The 25,191-nt window shown below is 37.9% G+C and overlaps 1 protein-coding gene across 2 annotated transcripts in view; it reads left to right on the plus strand.

Moving 5' to 3' along the window:
- Nucleotides 1–25,191, plus strand: part of RHOA (ras homolog family member A) — a 50,345-nt gene that overhangs the window by 4,360 nt on the left and 20,794 nt on the right. The window lies entirely within an intron of this gene.

The raw sequence follows: 25,191 nt of genomic DNA on the forward strand, positions 1-25,191 counted from the left end.
TATGTGTCTCTATACGATACTCCTGTAACTTCCTTTTTCTCTTCTCTTCTACCAGTATTTCTTTCTTAGTTGACAATATATTTTCTAACCTCTTAATCTTTAAGAAGATATCTTTACCGCATTTTACACATATTTCTCTCACTTCTGTGTCACTCTCATCTTAATTCTTCTTTTTTTAATGTCTTTACGTTTTCATTTTTTCTATAGTTCGGTCACCTTACACATATCTTACCACAGCCTGTGCTGTGGGTATGTCTGATTGTCAACAAAAAATAATTCAATCAGAGAATGAAGATTGGAGGATAATTCTTCCTCTTGCTAGAGGAGTCAGCAGTAGTACTGGTTTGAGTGGGAGCAGTGTTAATAGCAGGTGTAACAGCCCATCCTGGGACTATTCAGATATTTTAAACTGATTACAAATAAAGGAAATAGAATCATCTAATTTAATTGATACCAAGTATCCTGATTTGGTACTATTTTGACTACCTTTTCTTGTTCTCCTTGGGTTGGAGGGAACTCCATATATGAAGAAGAGAGCTCTTTAGAGGATGGATATTCTCTTTTGGTGAGATGGGCTACCTGGCAGGGAAGTCACATAATGGTAGTGGTTTTGGTTGGCTTTGAACTTCTTAGCATGGTAAGAGGAGTGGCCAAGCTAGCTTGTCATTTTTCATTCATTGAAGAAATAGTTCCTCAATAGCTACTATGTGCCGGGTGCTGTCTTGGGACACATTTGAAGAAAACAAAGGCGGTCCCTGCCCTCAGATAGTTTTTTCTTTCTTTTACATTGTCTTTATTCCTAAAAACATTAACATTGTGAATCATTTCATCTGCTTTTCTCAGTATCACCGATGAGAAAGTAGAAAGCACATCCAGGGTTAATATCACTGCCCATTTTTATTCTAGTAGGAAATACTGATGACCTGTGGCAAGAGATTAGCCAGTGCAACTGCTGGACATAGGATGACAGCTAGACTAGCACTGCTGGCCATGATTCTCTGTTGCAGTCCCATTAGGCTTGGAATTTCTCCTTTCAGCAGATTCGAGTGATGCTTTAAAGTGGTTTGATTGATGGCCTCTTTTTAAAAAAGGACAGACTATGTGTCAGGGTTTTCTCAGTTCAGGTTTTACATTATTGAGTTAAAAACAAAAGTAAGGTTATGCTTTTGCTCTGTAGGTTTGCTTAAATCAGAATTTTTTTTTTTTTAACTGGAAAGGCTGATGGCCCTATAATTACAATAGAATTCTGCCAAAAATGACCTGCCTGTCTGCCTAGCTAGTTATCGATCTGTCTTTAAGCAGATTATTTAATTTCTTTGAAACTCAGGACCTACATCTGTGAAATGAAGATTCTATTTCATAGGCATTTTAGATGAAATAATATGTGAAGAGCATAGTGCTCAATGCATGTTAATTTCCTCCCTTGGTGGAAATACTTGTTCTAACTTTGGTAGATTCTTCAGGTGTATTTTTCTTTTAGGATATCAGTGCATTGAATTTATATAGTGACTGTTTGCTTTCAGAATGATGAGGATTTTGATAGGAAGTTTAGTTATATGAATTTTTTTACTGCCACCTGACTGTATAGGAGAAGCACGCGTTTGTTGTTGTGTTTTGTTTAACTGTAGGAGTTAGTATGTTGGACTAAGGTTTTACCATCATTTTTATACATGTTAACTGACATCATGAATAATAGTTTGGTAAACATGAGACCATGTTAATCACAAGTTGTCTAGATTCATTCTTGGGTTGTAGTAGTGATTCTGCCTTTATCTGACGATGGAATCATTTAGTTTTACTCTTAAGCATTAGTAAATAGTAGCAGCAGAGATGGCACTGTCCAAGAAATGGACAGAAAAGTAGATCCATGGGGTGGAGATTTTTTCCTATTGTTACTTGCTGCCACTGCCTTTTATTACTGAAGGGGTTTTGAACAATATCTAATCTATGCCAACTCATACACATTCATGTGTCTTAACTGTACCTGAAGAATCTTCAATCACAAAGCATTTATTTATCCTGTATGAACTATATGCAAACTTCATTTATCTTTCAGACTTACTCTTTAGAAGTATTATTTTCCATTAATTAAGTGTTCTTACCTTGCATCCTTACCATAGTCCCTAAGGCAGAAGTCCCTAAAACTTACAGGAAAATGTTTTGAACCACTTTGTCAATTTAATAGTAGCCCCCCCCCTCCCCAAAGCAGTGCCCACATTAAAAACAGATCTTTTTTTGCAAGGAGAGGGACAAATGAAGATACCTTTTTATTTTCTGAAGCTCCTAGCTGATCTAAAACAGAGTTCCACTACTTGAAAAATTGTTTGTTTTGACTTTAAGCATGTGGTTGAAAGTTCTGCTTTTGTTATATGTACTCGGTTACTTTTACCTTATTCCCATGGCAGCTGTATCTGAGTTGGTATAGTGCAGATGAGTTGTCCTCTGGTGCCTCTTCCGTGGGCCCAGAGGGCAAATGTTGGGCCAATCTTCTGGTATACTTTTACATAACCCTACTGTTATTCAGGTTTTGAGGCCTAAGGAAGTATGTTTAAGGTGGATATTTAATGTTATAACAATACAATTTTTTGGCTATGAGATAATTTTATTACACGATTTGGCAGTTTTGCTGGAAATACTACAGTGTTTTTTGTGGAAAAGTTCTTTTTTGGGTGAAGTCTTTTGTTTAACTTTTAAAGTAATTCAGAAGGAACTCTGTTTATCTTTTGATAGTCTTAAGTTCAGAAAGGAAAGCAACAAAATATCCTAAGTAAGAGCATGGGCTCTCTGGAGAAAACTTGACAGTTAAGTACTAGCTCTTACACTCGACATGTTATGACTGGATAGAAATTATGACCCCTTTATAACTTAGTCCCTTCTCTGTAGAATGGCGATAACAGGGCTGTGGAGGTGCAGTAAGAGAGAACTACTTAGCCTCAGTGCCAGACAAGCAGATGCAGCTCTTTAACTCCCACTATTCAAGTTATCATTTGTGGTACCTAGTAATCACACTTTAATTTGAAAGATAATTTTATTTGGAGGGGGGAATAGCACCCTAAGAATTAATTTTGGGAGAGAGAAACACGTCTCTGTACTGAATCCCTGTTGCTTTGGAACAGTGGTTCCCAAACCTGTCTGTTCCCGAACATGAGATCCAGTTCTTCAAGCTGGAATTACTTTGGAAGGCTTTTTAAAAATCACTTTTATTGAGGTATAATTTGCATAAAATGGGCTTATTTAAATAACAGCTTAATAGGTTTTTGGTAACTACATGACAACCCACTCCAGTATTCTTGGCTGGAAAATTACGTGGACAGAGGAGCCTGGCGGGCTCAGTCCTTGGAGTCACAAGGAGTCAGCCATGACCAAGTGGCTGAGCACACATGCACCTGTGTAATTGCCACCCAGTCAAGACACAAAGCATTTCTTTGGGAGGCTTTGAGATTTTCTATTTTTGACTAGGTTTTTATTTAAAAACAGTATGTATACTTGGTAGGACTGTGAAATACAAGTCAGAACTACAGTGAGGAAAGACCTCACACCCATTCAGATGGCTGTGTATTTAAAAAAAGTGTTCTCAGGAATGTAAAATGATACCGCCACTATGGAAGACAGTATAGAGGGCCTTAAAAAATGAAATAGAATTATCATATGACCCAGAAATGTCACTTCTGGGTTAATACCCCAAAGAATTAAAAGCAGAGTCTTGAGATATTTGTACAGCTGTGTTCACAGTAGCATTATTCATAGGAGCTGAAACAGGGAAGCAGCACAAGTATCTACTAGCCAATGCATGGATAAGCAAACTATGGTATATACATACAATGGAGTATTATTTAGCCTTAAAATAAAAGGAAATTCTGCAGCGTGCTACAACATAGGTGAACCTTGAGAACACTCTAACTGAAGTAAGCCAGTCACAAAAAGACAAATACTATATGATTCCACTTCCCATGAGGTACTGAGAGTAGTCAAAACCGTAGAGACAAAGTGGAATGCTGGTTGCCAAGGGCTGGGCGGGGAGCAAGAATAGTCTAGCGCCAGAGGGCAGTTAATGTGCAGTGGGTATAGTTTTAGACTACAAGATGGAGAGTTGCTGGATACACTGTGGTGATGGTTGTGCAACAGTATGATGGTATTTAATACCACTTAACTGGACACTGAAAAATGGTTAAGATAGTAAACTTTGTGCAGTCCTTCTCTCAGACTTTTGGCTTCTGTTGGAGCTTTAAAGGTATTTTAGGGCAAGCGGGTTGGTAAAGTGTGGATGTTCAGTGCACAGCAGAAGTGATTGACTTTGGAAACAACAAGCCTTTCTCACATCTCAGCCTCCCAAGGTTCTCACTTCAGAGAAAACCTTTATACCTGTTTCCTGTATATAAACCAAGTAACTTTCATATGTATCCTTCTAGTGATACCCTGTCCCTTTTTTATATACAGACTAATGCACGCCCCACTGTTATACATCTATTCTTTCCCCTTAACAATATGTCTTGGTAATTATTTGACAAGATAATTGTACAGTATAATTGAAAGTATACATTGTGGAAAATAGTTTGGCAATTCCTTAAATAGCAAAATATAGAATTACTGTGAGACCCAGCAATTCCATTCCTAGGTATATACCTAAAAGAATTGAAAACAGGTACACAATTGCTTGTACATAAATGTTCATAGCAGTACTATTCAAATAGCCAAAGAGTGGAAATAATCCAAATGTGCATCAACAGGTGAATGGGTAAACAGTGTACATGCATACAATGGAATATTATTAGCTATTTTTAAAAAATGAGGCACTGATACATGCTGTGGTATGGATAAACCTTGAAAGCGTTATGCTAAGTAAAAGAAACCAGACACAAAAGGCCACATTGTATGGTTTCATTTATATGAAGTGTCTAGAGTAGGTAAATCCGTAGAGACAGAAAGCAAATTGGTGGCTGCAAGGTGTTGAGGGGAGGGGAAACTAAGGAGTGACTGCTTAATGAGTATGAGATTTCTTTGGTGGTGATGGAAATGAACATGTTTTGGAATTTGATAGAATTGGTGGTTGCACAACCTGAATTATGCACTTTGAAAGTTAACTTTATACTATGTGAATTTCACCTCAACTAAAAAAATTATTTTTTAAAATATATGTTGTGGCCTGACCCTGAAGAGTTTTCAGTTTGTTAGTTGTGGCAACTTGAGAAGACTAGTGATTTTTGTGCCAAAATGAAGCGTGCCTGGCTATGCACTGTCATTGCTGGAACATCTGAGCAGGCCATGAGCAGCTTGGGGCTCTTGCTTCATTTTCCTCTGTGTGTCATTTCTCAAGTCAAGCACTGTCTTGGGGACAATGTCAGTGGAGAATTAGGTTGCACAAAGTCCAATTCTGATTCTGTGCATCTATTTAAAGTTCACCCTGAAATATTTACATTTTGAAGTCATTGATACAGTGCTCCTCTTACGAAGCCAGGAGGTATGTTCTCTCCCGGTGTTTCTTGGCCCCCTACCCTGCAAAGAATTTAAATCTGGGATGATTCCTTGTTGGCAGTGTTTCGGAGGCTTTGTTGTTCTCTGCTTATGTACCGTCGGCCTGCTGCTTTTGGTCTCCAAGGTCCCTTGAACTGATACTGACCCTTGGCAACTGCTTGATCAGGATGGCTGAATAATATTGATAGTACCAGGCTCAAGCTCATTCTGAGCAAATGGACAGGTGGTGGTTGGGGCCTCCTTGCCACCCGGTTCCCAGCGGAGTTCATAAATGCCTTTGCTCTCAGTTTACTTCCCCTGGTAGTTACTGGTGCTTCCAGTGTGCTCAGCACAGTCCTAGATACAGGTGAGCCAGATTGTTGGTAAGACAGATTTATGCCCATTGCATTGAAACATAGTTTCTTCCTCTGGCTTAAGGAAGAAGTATGTGTTGTATCCATTTGTATGTGTATTTTAACAGAAAGACCAAACAGCAGTGTGGAGGAGGTTACTGGAGAAGGGAGTGCTTATTATGAAAATCTACACTTGTTTTCAGCCATGTTTATTCTTTGAAGAAGAAAAATCTGATTCTAGTTTGGTTGTTACTTTTAGGATTATCTGAAGGAAAGCCTGTATTTTGACTTCTACTTTCAGTTTTATAGTTCTGATAGCTTTGCTTCAGGAGGGTGAATTGTAGGGCATCTTGTAAACGTTCATTTGTGTGTGTTTAAGGACAGGAAATACGGCTCATGTAGAAAATTTGAGATCCTAAACCAAGATAGTATCGTTGTGTTCTGGATAACTGAAGCTTGCATCTTTAAGCTTTACAGCTTGTTTTATTCCTATAGTGAATATCTTTTTCTGTCATTGTATCTGGCCTTAAGCTTTCCTGTGTAATGAGGTCTTTGCTCCTAAAGGATTTTTAAGGTCTGTCCTTAGAGTATGTTGAATTGCGTTAGGACTCTGGCCTGGCCTGAGTGGCACTTCTCTGCCTCCCCATTTTACATTTCTGAGCCTGATTTACAGGGTTTTCTACTTCCTTGTCATAGGCTACACCTCTTTCTCACTTACGCATGCATTTTCTTAAACTACTGTGCACTTAGCTGCTGCCCAGCTAGACTTACAGAGTTGGCTAAAATAAGAATAAGTTCATAGGGAGGATTTGACACTCCTTCTATAGATAATTGCAGTTCCTGGTTTTATGAGGGGTTTCTGTATTCTTAAATTACAACAACTGTGTCTTAGAAGATAGCTCACCACTGGTGTACACAGCTGATCTTTTTGTAACCACTTTCTTAAAAATTTGCACGCAGCAAATTGGTTATATAAAGTTTCTTTGTGAAATGTATTTTTTCAGATTCGTTATTTGAACACTTAATTATTACATGCTTGGGCCTGTGCTTGTCCAACAATGATGAATAAGAGATGTGATTCTTAAACTAATTGGAGTTTGGCAGGAAGAAACTTTGGAGGGGTGTGATGAGTGAGGTAGAGAGAAATGTTACGGATTCACAGTACTTAAGGGGCCTGATCTAAATTGGGTCAGGGAAGGCCTGAGAGAAAGTGACTTAGCCTTAAGTATGAGGTTATCTAAGTGGGGGAAGGGTGGATGATGTACATCCAGGGGAGAGTGAAGGAAACATGGCTTAATATCCTGAATTACAGGATATTGTTTTGGCTGAGGGTGGTTGTATGCTTTGGGTTTTATAATTTTATGTTAGTGGTTTGGGAATTGAAGTTTTTTCTTATCTGCAGTATGACATTTTGTACCCATATTTCATCCAAAATATTTTTTATACCTCTTGAATTGACACTACTCCTTTCCACAGAAACTAACATTGACAAAACTTAAAGTTGGGGGTAAGTTATTATGTACACTAGGATCATTGTTCTTCATAATGAAATTCACAGGATTTTTATGAGTCTTAAATTTTCCTTGTAAAATTTCAAGTTTAGTTTCCCAAAGACTAGACAGTTTTTGGTTTTATAATAGTCATATGTACGAAAACAATACTGATTTGTAACTTCATTAGAGAAATAATATAAAATTTCAACTGGATTACATAATTGAGGCATATGGATGCTAACAAGGTAAGTCTTATGAACTCAACTTCTAATCTGTTGTGTCCTCTGTGTTTAAAATAATGAATGCAGTACAAAAGTAAAAATTAAGTCATGTCCAAAGCTGTGCTGGTATTAAATGCTCTTATTTCTTGAGTGATTGAGAGGTGGTAGAAAGCTTGCTGTAGTCATCACTGTTTCTTTTGTGCAACTAATCCCTTTGAAGAATTACAAGGTAAAATAATTTTCTCAAGTATGCTGAGTTAGTGATTTTTTTTCAAGCTGTGATTATATTCTCTGCATGGAAATTTATTCATTATCTTTCCAAAATATTGTAAAGATCTTGATCCAGCAGAAGCAGTACAGTTATTCAGTTGAATTATTTCTACTTCTCTTTCTTGGCTGGAGAACTGTTTTGTGCCTGCTTATAATGAATGTTTGGCTAATAAAAGTCTGTGTATATAATGCATTCATTGTAATCTGGTAGCATTATCATTTTTTTTTTTTTTTTTTTGGTAGCATTATCTTAAAAGTCTTTGGTGGCTCCTTATCTGCTAAAAACTATGCACAGAGGTGGACTTACTGTGAGTCTAAGAAAACAAATTCTGTAAAAATGTGTGGTACCTAACCAAGTTATCAAAATTATTTAGGAAATTTACATTATAGAATTCAAATTGCTGTCTGGCCCTACAGTTTAGCTTGAAGTCATAACTCAGCCAATCCCCTCCTCACCTAATTTAAAGCCTGTTCTGTTTTTATATCAGGAGGGGCTCAATGTATTTCTCTGAGATAACAGCATGGTTATTGGTCATGGAAAAATCAGACTTGAGTGCATTACAAAAGGTTCTTAGAAAGTATTAAGAGGAATGTGATTGTGTGTTTATAGCAGATTGACATTGGCTTAAGGATTTCATAATTGCCATTCAGAAAGTTATAAAAATCAGACTCATTTGATGGCAAAACCTAAACTGAACTGGTGAGAAGTTGTGTAGTCTTCATCCTACTTGGTGTGATTGTTGATTTATTTTACTGAAGAACTGTTGACCCAACGTGTGTGTTACTGAGTATTTAGCATTTGCACCATATTGCCCTTCTAAATATGAAAAATTCAAAATTTAGAAACGTCTCTCCCCAAGACTTGGTTGAAGAATTGTGGGTCTGTAGTTCTTGGCAGTGAGGGAGATGCTAAGTCTTTTTCTTTAATGGGAAAGGAGAATGCAGGATGAAGTATGGTTGGGATATGCACTTTAGAAAAATAATTATTTGCTGAGCTGGTAAAAGTTTCATTTTAAGAAAAATATTCCTTTCAGATCAGGCCAGTTTTATAAAACTGTTCTTCAAATTCTGGACAGATAGAATTTGAAGGGACAGAGTTGCCGTTTGTATAAAATAAGACCTAAATGATAATGACACACATTTATTGAACATTGACCTCTTTTCCATATATGGAAGCTCTTTTTGTATAATACATTATTTAATCTTTATGATAGTCCTGTTTGGAAGGTTCCATTCTTCGCTTAACAGATAAGGAAATTGTAAAGGGGCACGAAGCTAGTAAGAGAACTTCCAGGTAATGTAGCTCCTTTACCGCTACTGTAAATGCCATCTTTCTACTCAGTTGCTTCCTATAACTGGAAATTAATTTCTCAAAGAACCTTTTCTTTGGCTGGTCTGTGTGGGACCTATCCATGTAGTGAATATTTCTCATTTTATGTAGTAGTCCATATATTAGATCCTGTATGCTTGTGAGACACCCCAGGTGGGACTCTGATTTTGAACCCCCCAAATAATATTTGGTCAAATAACATTGGTGAGAGTGTTTTGGGTTGGGAGGGGTGGTGGATCAAAATCACTGGAATGCTGAGAGCTTGTGTCAGCTGTCCCCTTCATGAATCTGTGGGTGGTGGAAGGGTTAAAGTGCATGTGATTACACCTTCCTCCAACTACAGTGAATAATCAGGATTATTCATAAGGTAACGTAACAGTGGAGATGCACAGTTTCCAGGCCTTTTCCCCTTCTGCTTGGAAGGACTCAATAGAATGCAAGGAGGGAATGCTTATGGGCCTTAAAACATTTACTGAATTAGGGAAATTTTCATTTTAGGGAATAAAACACCACTATATTCAAGTAACCTTGATTCTGCTTTAATTTATGGAAAAAATAAATTTCTTGTATCTTCAGTGTTTTAGCTACTATTAACAAATTGTTTCTGATCCCCTGTAATGAATCTCTTCATCCTGGTTGAACACTGATGCCCCCTAAAATATTATCAGAGCATTGGGCTTTTGCTAAAGGCCTTTTGCCATACCTCGTGTGGTAAGATAGACATTTAGCCCTTTTTTCTCCTTTCACGGTGTTGTTTCATACACAAATGTAGGGGCTAGCTACAGAGTTTTTATATACAGTGGTTTGTTAATTGTAAGCCTTGTTTGAAAAAAAAATAACTTCCTACTTGAAGAATAAGACTTAAGACCAATTCAGGAAAGCAGGCAAATAACTAAGAGGAAGTAAATTTGAAGGGTAATGTCTATTTTTAGTAACTTGGGCTTTTGAAAGTTTCCTTTCAAAAAGTTAGAAATTAACCCTTTCTTATACCAACACATTTCTATCTATGAACTCAGGAAGGCTATGTTTCTTAATTCATTTGGTGAACATACTTCTGTTCAGTGATATTTTTGACCTTGCTAGGCATTGTAGGGAATATAGAAATGAAGATGGTTATCCCTCACAGATTTGACTCCAGGCTCCTCACAGATACCAAAACCTGTAGATGCTTATATCCCTTATATAAAGTGGTGTAGCATTTGTATATAACCTGTGCACATCCTTCCATATACTCTAAATCATCTCATACTCTAAATCATCTCTAGATTACTTATAATACCTAATACAGTGTAAATACTTGTCCCTTAGTTTACATGGGGATTGGTTTCAGGACCTGACCTGAATACCAAAATCTGGATACTTAAGTCCCACAGCATTCAGGCAACCATAGGTCGTGTGGTGATATCGTATTTGTTGAAGAGCCAAGTATAGGTGGACTTGGGGAGTTCAAGCCTGTGTTAGCTATAGACATAAATTCAGTGTATCACCAACTGAGCTATGAGGGAAGCACAAATTCAATGTAAATGATATATAAATAGTTGGAGACATATGGCAAATTCAAGTTTGCTTTTTGGAACTTTCTGGATTTTTTTTTCCCCTGAATATTTTTGATCCATAGATGAAGAACATATAGATAGAGGGGGGCTGACTGTGTAGTCTTTATTTTTTCTTTTAAACTGGAGCTTACAAATAATAGTACCCAGTAGTAAAGCATTGGCTGTTATGTGCCAGGTGTTGTTTATTCTTAGTAGTTTCTTTTGTTAACTGAAAAATTAGTACTATCTTATGAGGGTAAGAGCCATTATTTTCCCCATTGCCAGGTGAGGAAGTAGAAGATCAGAGGAGTTGAGTAACTTACTCAAAGATTGACAGTTGCTTTGTACCCTAGGCACCTGATTTCAGAAACCTTCTCTACCAGTGCAGCGCATCAAGTGATGCAAGCTTACACAGTCGTTTGGGAAACAGCTGTAAGAGTTTGAAGTTAAAGAAGAATTTGTGTTGGAGCAGCCAGGGTGTCGTCTCTGGGGAGGGCGTGACTTGACCTAAAAGGAGATAAAGAGGAGTGTTATGAGTAGTGTGAATCAGCCCTTGGCAGTGTTCAACTGCTTGAACACAGATAATCTTGTTTTACCTCCTTGTAGGGAAGAGAGGGTGGACAGTGTTGGTTAGCCTAGGGAAGTTAAGTGAGAGGGGAGCAATATACTTCTGTTAGATTCAATGTACTTCTGTTAGATTCAATATACAGGAAGTCAGATTCCAAGATGGAGTGTTACACATGTGCTGTTTGCCCCTTGCCCTTTTTGCCTAACATACTACCCAGACCTTTCCAAGTCAGTCAGTACTAAAATTCACTAATCATTTTAAAAAACATAGTACATACATTTCATGTTGTTCAGTTGCTAAGTTGTGTCTGACTCTTTGCAACCCCATGGACTGCAGCATGCCAGACTTGCCTGTTCTTCACTGTTTCCTGGAGTTTGTTCAAACTCAAGTCCATTGAGTTGGTGATGCCATCCAACTATCTCATCCTCTGTCTCCCTCTTCTCCTGCCCTCAATATTTCCCAGCGTCAGGGTCTTTTCTGGTGAGTCGGCTCTTCCTAACAGATGGCCAAAGTATTGGAGCTTCATCATCAGTCCTTCCAAAGAATATTCAGGGTTGATTTCCTTTAGTATTGACTGATTTGATCTCCTTGCTCTCTCAAGAGTCTTCTCCAGCACCACAGTTCAAAAGCATCAATTCTCAGCCTTCTTTATGGTCCAACTCAAATCTGTACATGACTACTGGAAAAACCATACATTTTATAGATTGAGACGATGCAAAAGGATGTATAGTTCCTAGAAGTAACCATTAAGAATTTCTTGTGTATTTTTTGAGAGAAAGTCTGTGTATATACCAGTGTTCATTGTCCTCTGGTGAATGTTAATTGTGTGTCTCTGCCAGGTTCTGTTCTGTATATCTGTACATCTCACCAATACATGCCATCATACTAATGGCATGACTGTAAATACTTAATATCTTTATTTTTTAAAATTTAGTCTTATCTTTGAGATCAGTCATTAACAGATCTTTAATGGTTGTATAATATGCCATTGTATGGATACTTAAATCAGTCCTCAAAAGGGACACCTAAGTTGTTCCTAATCTTTTGTTACTATATTAATAATTAAGCTATTGCTGAAGTAGATGTTCTTGAACGTAAGTATTTACATCCCTTTGAATATATTTATGAGATACATTCTTATAAGTAAAATTGGCTGGTTCAAGCAATGTATATGCAGTTTATTATTTACTTATTTTGGCCACCCCTTGAGGTGTGCAGGATCTTAGTTCTCTGATCAGAGATCGAACCCGTGTCACCTGCAGTGGAAATGTGGAGTCCTGACCACTGAACTTCCAGGGAATTCCCAGTATATGCAGTTTAAATTCTAATATTGCCAGTAACCCTAGTGAGAAGTTGCTCTCTCCATTAATATTGCCATTATTTAATATCTCCATTAATAGTGTGCTCTTTTTATGGCTTAATCCCTTTACTACTCAGATACTGAAATCCTTCAGTTCCACTGGGGTTTACAGTCCAGCGATCTTACTACCCTTTTACTGCCCTTCAATCTCCGTCACTTCCCAATTTCCTTCTGAGTTCATAGTTCATCACTGTAATCACCTCCTTTTATATATTTTTAACTCATACCCTTTCTCACTTCATCTTATCTGGCAAAACCTCGGCCCTTGTTGAATCCAACTCTTCATTTATTCTACCCTTTCACTGATTGTCAGGAGCAGGAGAAAGATATGCTGACTGGTCTCATTTTGAACTCAGGATCCATAACCTCAAAAGTGGCTCTTTCCTAAGTTAAACACTGACTAGCCATCCCATTAAGATTCCTTGGTCCATTTATTTTACTTTCAGGACAATATGGCACTACCTCCTTAGCTCAAACCTGTTTCCCTTCTCCAGCCTTACTGTCAACCAGTGATCTTGCCTCTTCCTTAATTGAGAAAATGGAAGCAATTAGAAGAGTCCACCACTACACCTACTTACCTACATTTGGCTGTTAGGGGCTTAGGGGCTGCTTCCTCCTCTGTCACGGTGGCATAGTCCTTTGGGAGTCCATAGTTCATTTCCAGGATTAGCCTCTCCACTTGTGTGCTACATGCTAGTCCCCTCTGATCTCCTCAGAACCCTGCTTTAGCAGTTTTCCCCTCCCCTGCATCAGTTCTACATTCAGTCTATTGATGAGACCTTCATAGCCCACCTAGCAGCCACAGAGGTGCGGGATATAGTTTTTATTGTTGGTAGCCATTTGACCAGGAAAGAAAATGACTGAGTTGAGGGAAGCGCACTGAGCAGGGTCTGCCACACTTTGCAGACTTTTTTTCCCCACTTGCTGGAACAGTTTTATTGAGATATAATTCACATGCCATACAGTTTACCCATTAAAGGTGTATATAAGTCGGTGTGTTTATTTGTGGAGTCAACTTCAGAGCACTTGCATCACCCTGAAAAGAAACTCCCGTGCTCTCCAGCTGTCACCTTCCAGTCCCCCGTCACTAGTCCCCAGCCTTAGGCGACCGCATCTCTGTAGATGTGCCTGTCCTAGATGTTTCAAGTGGAGCCACATAATATTTGGTCTTTAGTGACTGGCTTCCTTTATTTAGCATAAAGTTTTCAAGGTTCATCCACACTGTAACATGTATTTTCTAACTTGAAAGAGCATTTTATCCTACCTTCCTCAGTGCTCATCTCCATCTACCACAGTGTGGCCAATGTAATCCTTACCTGTGGCCAGTTGAGAAGTTTTTACCCGTGTGCTGCTAGAGACCTGATGGCTGTGTCTGTGCCCTTTTTGCTAGTTGTATAATATGGAGCATTTCCTTGAAATGCTCTTTTCTTTTGGTGCTGGTTCTATCATAGCTTTCTGACTTCTCTGCTCAAAAATCCGACTTCCTCATGTCCATCTCTTTCATGTTGCTAGCAATCTCTGTGGATAGATAGATCACTGTCTCTCCCTATTCCACACACTTGAAGGCTGTGCTGTTTTTTCCTGTAATTAGAACTTAGTCTGAGTGCCAGTCATTTTCATCAGGTTGGGAGAAAATATGCGTAGGGTTAGGAAAAAAGCAATCCAGACCCTCACCATGGTCTTCTCATTTCTACCCTCATTTCACCTCCTAGCCGTTTCTCATGCTGCTGCAAGGCTCTTTGATAGTCACAGATCTGATGGTGCCATTCCATTGGTTTTCTCTTGTTTAGAGTAGAAGTCAGGTTGCCATAAATGACATTCTGGATCTTTCAGTCTAACTATCACTCATCTTTCCAGCTTTATTGTCTCCTGACTGCTTTTGTTTAAGGTCATTTGCTCAGGCTGTTCCCTCATGTTAGAAAGTATTCTTGAGCCACCACCTCTCTTCTCAGCTCCTCCCAGGGGACTAATCCTCATTCTTCCAGGTCGGGGTCAGATGTTACATTTTGTGAAGCCCTCTGGCAGAATTGCTTGCCTTTCTCTCCATTTAAACCAGAGAGCATACGCTTCTTTTAAACACGTTTAGTTACTGTGTTGTTTTCTGTACGGGTGTTTTTCAATAAGTCTGCTCTCTAGCACCTACAATAGAGAATGGCCCATAGAAAACTATTGGTTTGGGTTAGACTGATCAAAGGTAAGGGAAATAAGAATTGAGACAAGGCCACTGGATCTGGCAGGGAGGTGATCATCATTGTGCTACAGTGTAAGAGTGTAGGTACTAAAGGATGTAAGAGAAACTAACTGGGGATTGGATGGGAGTGCCTTCTAGAATTTATCTTTAAATGACCTGATACTTTTTCTGTAATGTTTTCTAGAAAAATCTGTAACATGAAATTATCCTTGTAGCATGCAAAAAGCAGAACCCTGAATAAGAATCTTGTGTCTTACCAAATAGCCATGGGAGAATTGTTTAGAATCATTGTGTCTAGTAGACTTTCTGTGATGATGGATGTATTGTGAATCTGCCTGTTGATACAGTAGTCATATGTGGCTGATGAGTGTTTGACATGTGGCCAGTGTGACCAAAGAAGTGAGTTTTTCAATTTAATTATAATATTTTTAAAAATTAGTCACGTGACTATGGCTGTCATGTTGGGTGTTGAAAGTGTAACAGTACCAGTTTTGGGAGTAAGTGCAAACCAAACATTCCATCTTATATTCTTGCTTCAGGCAATGACTCTGCTTCCCTGAACATATTTTTTCATTGTTTTTGTATTCCAGTTGATAACTATTGTTGAAGTCTTTAACTTCCTTCCTGCTTATGAATAATTTAGATATGAGAGAAGTCTTACTTAAGCATGTTGAGGAGAGCTTCACTAGTACTTCCTTTCAAAGTCGGGTTGAAGTCAAGTGTTTATTTCTCTTGTGTAGCAGCCAATGTGGTAAATTATATGGTGGCTTTCATTCATTCATTCAGCAAACATGTGGAGAGCCTACTAGTGTCTGGCTTGGCCTTGGTCATCTAAAAATGAATAAAACTGTCCCTGTTCTAAGTTAGCTTTCAGTCAGTAGGAGGAGTCTTATTTGTGTCTGACTCTTTGCGACCCCATGGACTGTAGGCCCCCAGGTTCTTCTGTTCCTCTGTCCAGGGAATTTTCCAGGCAAGAATACTGGAATGGGGTTGCTATTTCCTACTCTAGGCAATCTTCCCAACCCAAGGGTTGAACCCACGTTGCCTTTTGTCTCCTGCAAATTGGCAGGCAGATTCTTCATCACTGTAACATCTGGGAAGCCCCTTATTTAAGTAAGAATGATAAGTAGGTATGAGGATATATATTATAAATATATAAAGGAGATTCTGTGGAGAAGGAAAAGGAAGTAGAGAAGGAGATCAGGAAAGAAGTAACTTTGTCATCTTGAGAGGTAAATATTTGATAGAGAAGAGGTAGGGAGGCTTCTTGGGCAGAAGGAAGGTGTATACAGGACCAGAATAGGCTTTTACTGTTAACAGAATTTTATCATGGTGCAAATGTTAATGGAATAGACCTAGAGTGAATTGGACCCTTTACACCTTTAATGTCAGAAGGTTGTTGGAAAACATTGCTTCTGCAGTGCAGTCCTTAAAATCCAAGTGTGTGTCTGTGAGTGAGCTTGTGATCCAGGATTAAATTTCTGAACTTTGATCCATAAACTGATTTTTCTGTCCTATGACCCTTCTTACCTCATTCTAGATGAAATCCTTGTTCCGTTAACTTAATTGCTTAGTAAAGCCAACTTTTTAGGAAGTTATGTGTATTAACTGTTGGTATATAAACATATATTGATGCTTACTATATTGTCATTGAAATGTCTCATGAATCCTGAAGGTACCTTAGTTCAAGCATCTTTCTACTTGCCTTAATTCTAGATAAAGTATAAATAAGAACCTGGCAGACTACAGTCCAAGGGGTCACAAAAGAGTCTGATGAGACTTAGTGACAGCATTGTTCCAGATAAGCTGTAATTAAGCTATGTTTCTTAAAATCCAAATCAGTGATATTTGCAACAGTTGCTAGCTGCACTCACTTGTCACTTCGGGCTCTTTGAAGAACTGCTCAGTAACTTTTTCACTGTTAAGTAAATTTTTTACTTTGATTCCCCATTTTCCCCTTTGATTATCTCTTTCATATTAATAAACTGTCATATTAATAAAACTGTTCCTGAAAGAGTTTTATTTAGTTTCTCTAAGGCTGCCATTGTAACTCTTCCTTGAAATCCTGAGCCTAGGATAGGCCATATGTTTTTCCAGTCTAACTTTTGTTTGATCTATATTTTTTTTGTTACATGTTGCCTGTTTCAAAGTGAAACAGATTAGATTTCCTAAATCCTGACAGGAGCTGTCAGCCTGATTGCCTCTGATAGCCAGCCTGTGGTCACTATAGATAGAAAGGGAAGCCTCCTTTTCTGATGGTATGGGGAGGGAGGTGGGAGAGGGGTTCAGGATGGGGAACATATGTACACCCGTGGCGGATTCAGGCTGATGTATAGCAAAACCAATACAATATTGTAAAGTAATTAGTCTCCAATTAAATAAATTTATATTAAAAAATAAAATAAATTAAAAACTGATTTGCTTCTGTCTTCTAAATCAGTGTAAAGACTGGGGCCTACTGATCACCTTTTTTTTTATTTTTTTAAACACAAAACATAAAATTTACCTTCTTAGCCTTTTCTTTTTTCTAATGTTTATTTGTTTACTGGTATTGGTTAACTCAATACCAGGAAAACAAACAAGCCAATCAAAAAAGTAGGGAAAAGACTTAAACAGACATTTCTCCAAAGAAGACATACATATGGCTAACAAACACATGGAAAGATGCTCAACATTGCTTATTGTTAGAGAAATGCAAACCAAAACCACAATGAGATATCACCTCACACAGGTCAAAATGACCGTCATCAAAAAGTCAACAAACAATAAATGCTAGAGAGGGTGTGGAAAAAAGGGAACGCTCTTGCACTGTTGGTGGGAATGTAGATTGATACAGCCACTATGGAAGATGGTATGGAGATGCCTTAAAAAACTAGGAATAAAATCACCATATGACCCAGCAGTCCCACTCCTAGGCATATACCCTAGGTTGAAAAAAACACAGGTATCCCATTGTTCACTGCAGCACTGTTTACAATAGCTAGAACATGGAAGCAACCTAGATGCCCATCGACAGATGAATGGATAAAGAAGTTGTGGTACATATACGCAATGGAATATTACTCAGCCATAGAAAGGAATGCATTTGAGTCAGTTCTGATGAGGTGGATGAACCTAGAACCTATTATACAAAGTGAAGTGAGTCAGAAAGAGAAAGATAAATGTATTCTAATGCTCATATATGGAATCTAGAAAATGGTTCTGAAGAATTTATTTACAGGGCAGCAATGAAGAAACAGACATACAGAATAGACTCATGGACATGGGGAGAGGGGAGGAAAGGGTGAGATGTATGGAAAGAGTATCATGGAAATTTAAATATAAAAATATTTATTTATTAACTTGGTAACTCTGGGTCTTAGTTGTAGCTTGTGGGATCTGGTTCCCTGACCAGGGATCAAACCCAGGCCCCCCTGCATTGGGAGCTCAGTGTCTTAGTCCCTGAACCACCAGGGAAGTCCCTGTCTTAGCCATTTTTAAGCATACAGTTCAGGGGTATTAAATATTAATATATTCATGTCAAGAGTTCCAAGGTAGCTTCATGCTCTAAGATTCCAGGCTTTCACTGCCCTGCCAGCCAGATAAAATTCACATTGTTGCGCACCCATCACCACCATTTATTCCATAACTCTTTTCATCTTGTAAATCTGAAACTCTATACCCATTTAATACTAATCCTCCGTTCTCTTGTCTCTGTGGACCTAGGCAAACACCACTCATTCCCCTTTGTATCTTTATGATTTTGACTAAAACATAAGTGGAATCATATATTTATTTTTTGTGACTTATTTCAGTTGGCATGATGGCCTCCATGTTGTAGCACATTGCAGAATTTCCTTCCTTCCTTGAAGCTGAATAATTCCTTGTATGTATATATAGCACATTTTACGTGTCTGCACTTGGGTTGCTTTCATGTTTTAGCTCTTGTGAATAATATTGCTATGAACATGATTGTGCAACTATCTCTTCAAGGTCCTGCTCTTCAGTTATTTGATGTATATACCCAGAAGTGGAATGCTGGGTCATATGGTAATTCTGTTTTAAATTTTTTGAGAGGCCTCTATACTGTTTTTTGTAGTGGCTGTAGCATTTTACATCCCTGTTTAATACTTGTTTTCTTTGTCTTTTTTAAAATATTGGCCATCCAAATAGATGTGAGGTGGTATTTAATTGTAGTTTTGATTTGTATTTCCTTAATAATTTGTGATGTTGACCATCTTTTTCACGAGCTTATTGGCTATTTGTATATCTTCTGTTGCCCAGTTTTGAATTGGGTTGTTTATTTTTTTGCAGGAGTTCTGTATATATTCTGGATATTAATCCCATGTCAGATATGTGTTTTGTAAATACTTTCTCCTCAAAAGTGGGTGTCTTTTTACTTTCTGATGGTGCTCTTTGAGATACAAAAGTTTTTATTTTTGATGAAGTTCAATATAACTTTTTTTTTTACTGACTTTGCTTGTGGTGTCATATCCAAGAAATTATTGTTAAATCCAGTGACAAGATTTTTCCCCGATATTTTAAGGTTTTTATGGTTTTCCTCCTTTACCTATTTGAGTTAACTTTGTTTATTGTGTAAACTCAGAGTCTGGACTTTTTGCATGTGAATATTCCAGTTTCCCCAGCACTGTTTATTGGAATGACTGTCCTTTCCTTGTAGAATGGTCTTGGCCCCTTGTTAGAAATCAACTGACCGTATACGTGAAGGTTTACTTCTCTGATCTCTCTTCTATTTATCTGTATGTCTGTCTGTATACTAGTACCACATTGCCTTTTGGCTTAACTACTGTAGCTTTGTGGTGAGTTTTGAAAGTAGGAAATCCTCCAACTTAATTTTTCTTTTTCGGTATTGTTTCGGCTATGCTGAGTCCCTTATTTCCATATGAATTTTAGGAGCAGCTTCTTAATTTCTGGCAAAGAACCCTGCTGAGATTTTGATAAGGAATGCATTGAATTTATAGATTAATTTGAGGAAGATCAATTTGAGGAGTATTGCCACCTACGTTCCATGACCACAGATGTCTTTCCATTTATCTAAGTCACCTTTCTTTTTTGCAACCCACTCTCCCAACTTTTTTTCTCCATACTTGTACCCAGAACCATAGGCGTTGAGTTAAAGGTAAAGAAGCCTTGTCTTCCACCACTTTGTAGAAAATAAAAGTAAAATTGCCAGAAATAGGAAGCACTTGAGTAATACTATTATAGACTGTTTCGTTTATATGAACACATCTAACTCTCATAACAGCCCTACAGTTTAGAGCCTATATTCTTATTTTACAGAAAAAGAAATTGAAGCACAGAAAGACTAACTTGTCCGGAGTCACACAGCTAACCAGTAAGGGGCAGAACAAGGCACTGACCTAATAAACAAATTTGTTCCACAGACTGTATTTCTAAACACGCTATTCTCACCCTCCTGTCTGCCCCCACAAGCATCAAGAAACAATCCTGCAGATTTTAGTATCCTTTTCTCTTTTGCCTCTTCAAGCAAATCTTGGTGATATTGTGAAAGAGTCAGTTAATCTGTAACTCAGAGTAATTGATTACTCTGAATCACTTCTCCTTAACTGAGTTTTTTATATATTTGATTAAAAGTCTTGTGGTTGTAAACACTATAGTTCACATTTCCCCATCTTTCTATCCTTTTTTTATTATTTTTTTGGCACACATTCTTTTTAGACTATCATTTACACACCAGAGGAAGAGAGCTACCAAATGTCAAGTACGTTTGAGTTGCTGTAAAGTCATCGATTTAGTTCTAGTGTGTCTTAGTCTGTTTACTCTCGTTGGGAGACAGATGATGTCAAGCAAGGGTAGCAGCTTTCTGACTTTCAGGAAGCTCTGCTACAATTAGACTGATAAGTGGTGGCCAGCTCTTTTCACACTTTTTTACAAGTCTCATGATTCCCTCTGCTTACTGCAGCCTGTTTGCACTCCTGCCTGTCACGCTTTACCTTGTTGCAGTGTGGGAGTGGTCTTTCAGACATTTCTCAGCTACTTCCTGCACTTGGGTAGGTAAACTACAATGATGCATTAACATTCAGTTCTCTCCATTTCACACAGCAGTCTTCCGTGATTTCCTCATGTTTGTGTAACCATGATGTTGACTCACTTTTGTCTGAGTAGCTTCCTGAGGACTTTCTGGAGCTGTTTTAGTGCCTAGAGTTTAGTATGCAACATTCTGGAATCTTCTAGATTAAATTGAATTGGAAATTAAAAAATAACTGCTAACTGAAGGTTAGCAGGCAGATATTGTAAGGCACTCATGATTGGTTTAGTTCTCCCTTTTTTTAAAAAAGTCTTTAGTCTTCAATTAGTGAAATCGTCCTATTAAGATGACTGTGGTCTCAAAGTGGTCCCTAGATTAGTGGTATTAGCATCACATGGAATTTGATAGAAATGCAAAGTCTCAGCCCCTACTACAGAACTACTGAATCTGAACCTCTGGGCGTTGGGTCCATTAGTCTGGGTTTAAACAAGCTGTCTCTCCAGGTGATGCTGATGCAAGGTACATTTTGAGAACCTCTTAATCATTGTATGTACTATAGGAGTAAAATGAAGCACCATTTACCAGTTACCGCAGAGTAATTTTTACTGAATCTAAGTCTGAAAATAGTTTTATCTGCTTCTCAGTGATTGGTAGTCTGACCTGCTCTGTTACTCTTGGCTTCTGTTAAAAAAAAATTCAGTCTACATCTTCATATGTTTCATAGGTATTTTATTTCCCTAGTACAATTAAATTTCTTAGTTCAGAGTAATTGTTTTTCACAAAAGCAGCTTTCTGAAATGGCCAGTAAATTCAGGAAAAGGTGTTCAACACCATTAATCATCAGACGTGCAAATTAAAGCACAGTGAGATCACTACACCCACTAAGTTGGCTAAAATTTGAAGAAAATCATTGAATGGAAAGCACTTACTGCTTGTGGGTGTGTATAACTACTCTGCAAAGCTGTTTAGTAGTATGTACTAAAGCAAAACCTTCTCTTAGGTATAAACCCACAAAATTGTTTAGTAAATATACTAAGCCATGTGCAAGCTTTGCCGTAACAGTATTTATTCCTAAAGGCAGAAATCATCAGTCAAGAGCAGAATACTGCACAGCAATGAATGTAAACCAAATGCTATTCGAAGCAACCTGGGTGAAGTCTCTGTAAGATTGTTAAAGCAACTCCAAAGAAAGTTCAAAATCCAGCAAAGAAATTTAAACCCAGTGAAAACCAATCCACAAGAAAAGAAACCAGGCTAGTCCAGGAATGACTTAGGAGGACGGGGACACAGGGACCTTTCTGGGATGCTGGCTGTGCCGTTTCTTGATCATGGTGGTGGTTACATGGATGTGCTCACTTTGTGAAATTCCTTACAAAAAAAAATTTTTTTACCCCCCACCCCCAAATTAACTTCTTTCCCTGTACTTTGTTTCAGTTTTCTTTATTGCCTCCCACTGACATCTCAAGACCTTTTGAGATTTGGTCTTTGTTCTTTTTTTTTGTAGCCCCCCCCCCCCTTTTTTTTTTTGCACGTACAATTTAAGTTGACAGTTATTGAGGAATAGTCAAGGAAGGTTCATCTCTCATGAAGTAACCATCTACTAGGTATTTATTTGTGTTTTCACTTCATATATTATTACTACACTCTTGGTTTTCCTCACACCTAGCTGACAGCATGACCCAGGGAATCAAAAATTTGTATTAAAAGAATTGATTTGGGGGAAGGGGGCAGAATTTTTTTTTAGAAAAGCAGAATACCTGCAGGCTTGTTTCTTTGCTTTCATTCCCTCTGAGAAAATGACTTTCCCTTTCTGGAAATAGGTTCTCACTTCATTGTTAAAATTTTTTAAAGAATTAGGAGTAAGGCTGTGGCATATATTCAAGGATTCCACTTGACTCCATTTGTGTCATAAGGAAAGGTCCTTACATAGATAATCTGGTAAAGCCAAAGAACTCTGGAATAGCCTAAATTGTCTAAGTAAACCTAGATTATAAGGTTTAAAACTAAACTAAGATTTAAAACTCTTACATATAAGGCCTTGAGCAGAATGCATCTCCCAGAGATATTACTGGGCATCACTTCATGTCTTCTGCTGCCAAATCTGGGCTCTCACAAGGAGCTTGAAAAATTCTAGCTTGTGGCTTGAGTAAGCCGATTATCTTGCTGCTACTTTGATGACTGCCTATGGAATTTTCCGGGAAAAAGTTGGAATGCTAGACCCTGGCCTGGATGTCCTGTGCAGTAAGACTTCAGGCTACTTTATTTGGGGAGAACTATAGATCGTGCCCTGAAATGAATTTCAAGAAAGCTTTTTTTTTCCCTGCTAAAGGCTCCTAGTAATGTTAAACGGCTGTTGCCGAATTAGTCTTCCATTACCTTTCAATAGCTCTTGTCCGGTGTACATGGAGATGGTTTAAGTTGCAGATTTTCTAAGGAGATTCTTCCAGAGACCTTAACCTGGGCCAAATATAGATCTCATCTCTTTGGAGAAATGTAAATCACTGTATAAGGCATATGGAGGTGAAGCTGGTTAGTTAGATTTGGGTTCCTAATGTTTTGAGGTTAAAGATAACAGTAACAGAATTTTGTTGGGTGAGTAATTTAATTTGAAAGAAACTTGACTTGGTTACCAAAGCAAGCAGACTTTGGGTTAAAGTTTCAGATTTTGTATCTGAATCAAGTCAACTTTTAATTTTGAGAATCTATCATTTACACCCAAAGAGCTCTGCTTTTATTGCTTTATAAACCCCAGGTTCCCACAGCCCCTTCTTGGAGTTCAGTTAATTTGTTAGAGTGACTCAGCTCAGGAAAATATTTAACTTACTAAGTTACCAGTTTCTTATAGAAAGAGCAGCCAGATGCATAGGGCAGGATATGAAAGAAGGGGCACAGCTTTCATATCCTCTTTGGGCGTGTCACTCTCAAAACACCAGTCTGGATGTTCTCTGAACTGTTTTGGGTTTGGGAAAGGCTTCTTTATGCCTATATGATTGATTATATCAACAACCAGCATTGATTGATCAACCTCCAGCAGTTCTTTTCTGCTTGCGATGGGAGGTGGACTGAAAGTTACAACACTAATCCCCTGGGGTTTATAAGGCAATCTAACTCTCCTGGAAACCAGCCCCCATCCTTAGGGATTTTCCAAAAGTCACCTCATTAACTTAAACTCAGGTATGATTGAAAAGAGCTTGTTATGAATAACAAGACATTCTTCACCCTGATCATTCTGGAGCTATTTCAGAAACTGAAGCTATTTGAGGACAAAAGACCAAATATTATAACAAATAACTCTCCATTGCTCATGTCACTTAGAAAGTTACTAAGGTTTTAGTAGCTATGTGCTAGGAGCTAGGACAAAGACCATATATGTATTTCTTATTATAAGTCATAATATCACAATTATGCATTTAAAATAAAATAGTTAAAATGGCAAATTTTGCTATATATTATCACAACTTCTAAAAGTAATGTAAAATGCCAAAAACTATTGAATTTTGTACTTTTTTCCCAGCTTAATTGAGATATAATTGACATTGTATAAACTTAAGGTGCATGCTATTAATTTGATACACTTAAATTGCGAAATGACTACCACCAAAGCATTAGCTAACAACTGCATCATGTCACATAATAACTATTTTTTGTGTGTGAGGTGACAGCATTTAAGATTTATTTCCTTAGCAACTTTCAAGTATATGATAGAGTATCATAATCTGTAATCATTTTGCAGTACCTTAGATACCCAGAATTATTGAATTCAAGTGGATAAACTGTATTGTGAATTTTATTTAAATTGAGATATTTTTAAGAAAGACTTTATATGTGTGTTGCACACACATCCACTGTATAACGCACACATGTACCACGTATTATCGAGTAGCTTATTTTCACGTGTGTCGTGTTCTGCCTTTCCTCTTGCCCGCTGACAGTTGGAAAGAGCTTGCCTTTCATTGGATGTCAGTACAGGGTTTCTGTGACATGTTTGCTTAGTAGACCTGGCTTCACTTACATGTTTGCTGGCAGAAATTTAGGCTGATGGAGTTTGCTTGATTTGTAAGGCTCTTCAGCAATGAGTCAATCCTTTGTTGTCAATCCCAGTTGCACAAGTTACATTTCAGTGACCTCTCCAAAAACTGAGTACCTCGTGCTAGAACAGTGTTGTGGTTTGAAAATGTGCTTTAATAACTTAGTGGCCTTATCCTCAGTAAAATACAGTAACTCTAAGCTTCTTTTCTCCTTAGTAAAATGGATGATAATTATACCTGCCTCTGGAGAAGTTCAGAATCAAATTAGTTCCTATCAAATGTGTAGCAGGTGATTTGTGATACACCAGTGAAAAGGGCCATGGTGACTGATCAAACAGTGTAAGATCTGTTGTAGTATAGTGTATTTTGAAACTTACAACACTGTCTGTATCATTAAAGGGA

The sequence above is a fragment of the Ovis aries genome, chromosome 19 (genome assembly GCF_016772045.2).
Source record: "Ovis aries strain OAR_USU_Benz2616 breed Rambouillet chromosome 19, ARS-UI_Ramb_v3.0, whole genome shotgun sequence".
NCBI classification, from domain to species: Eukaryota; Metazoa; Chordata; class Mammalia; order Artiodactyla; family Bovidae; genus Ovis; species Ovis aries.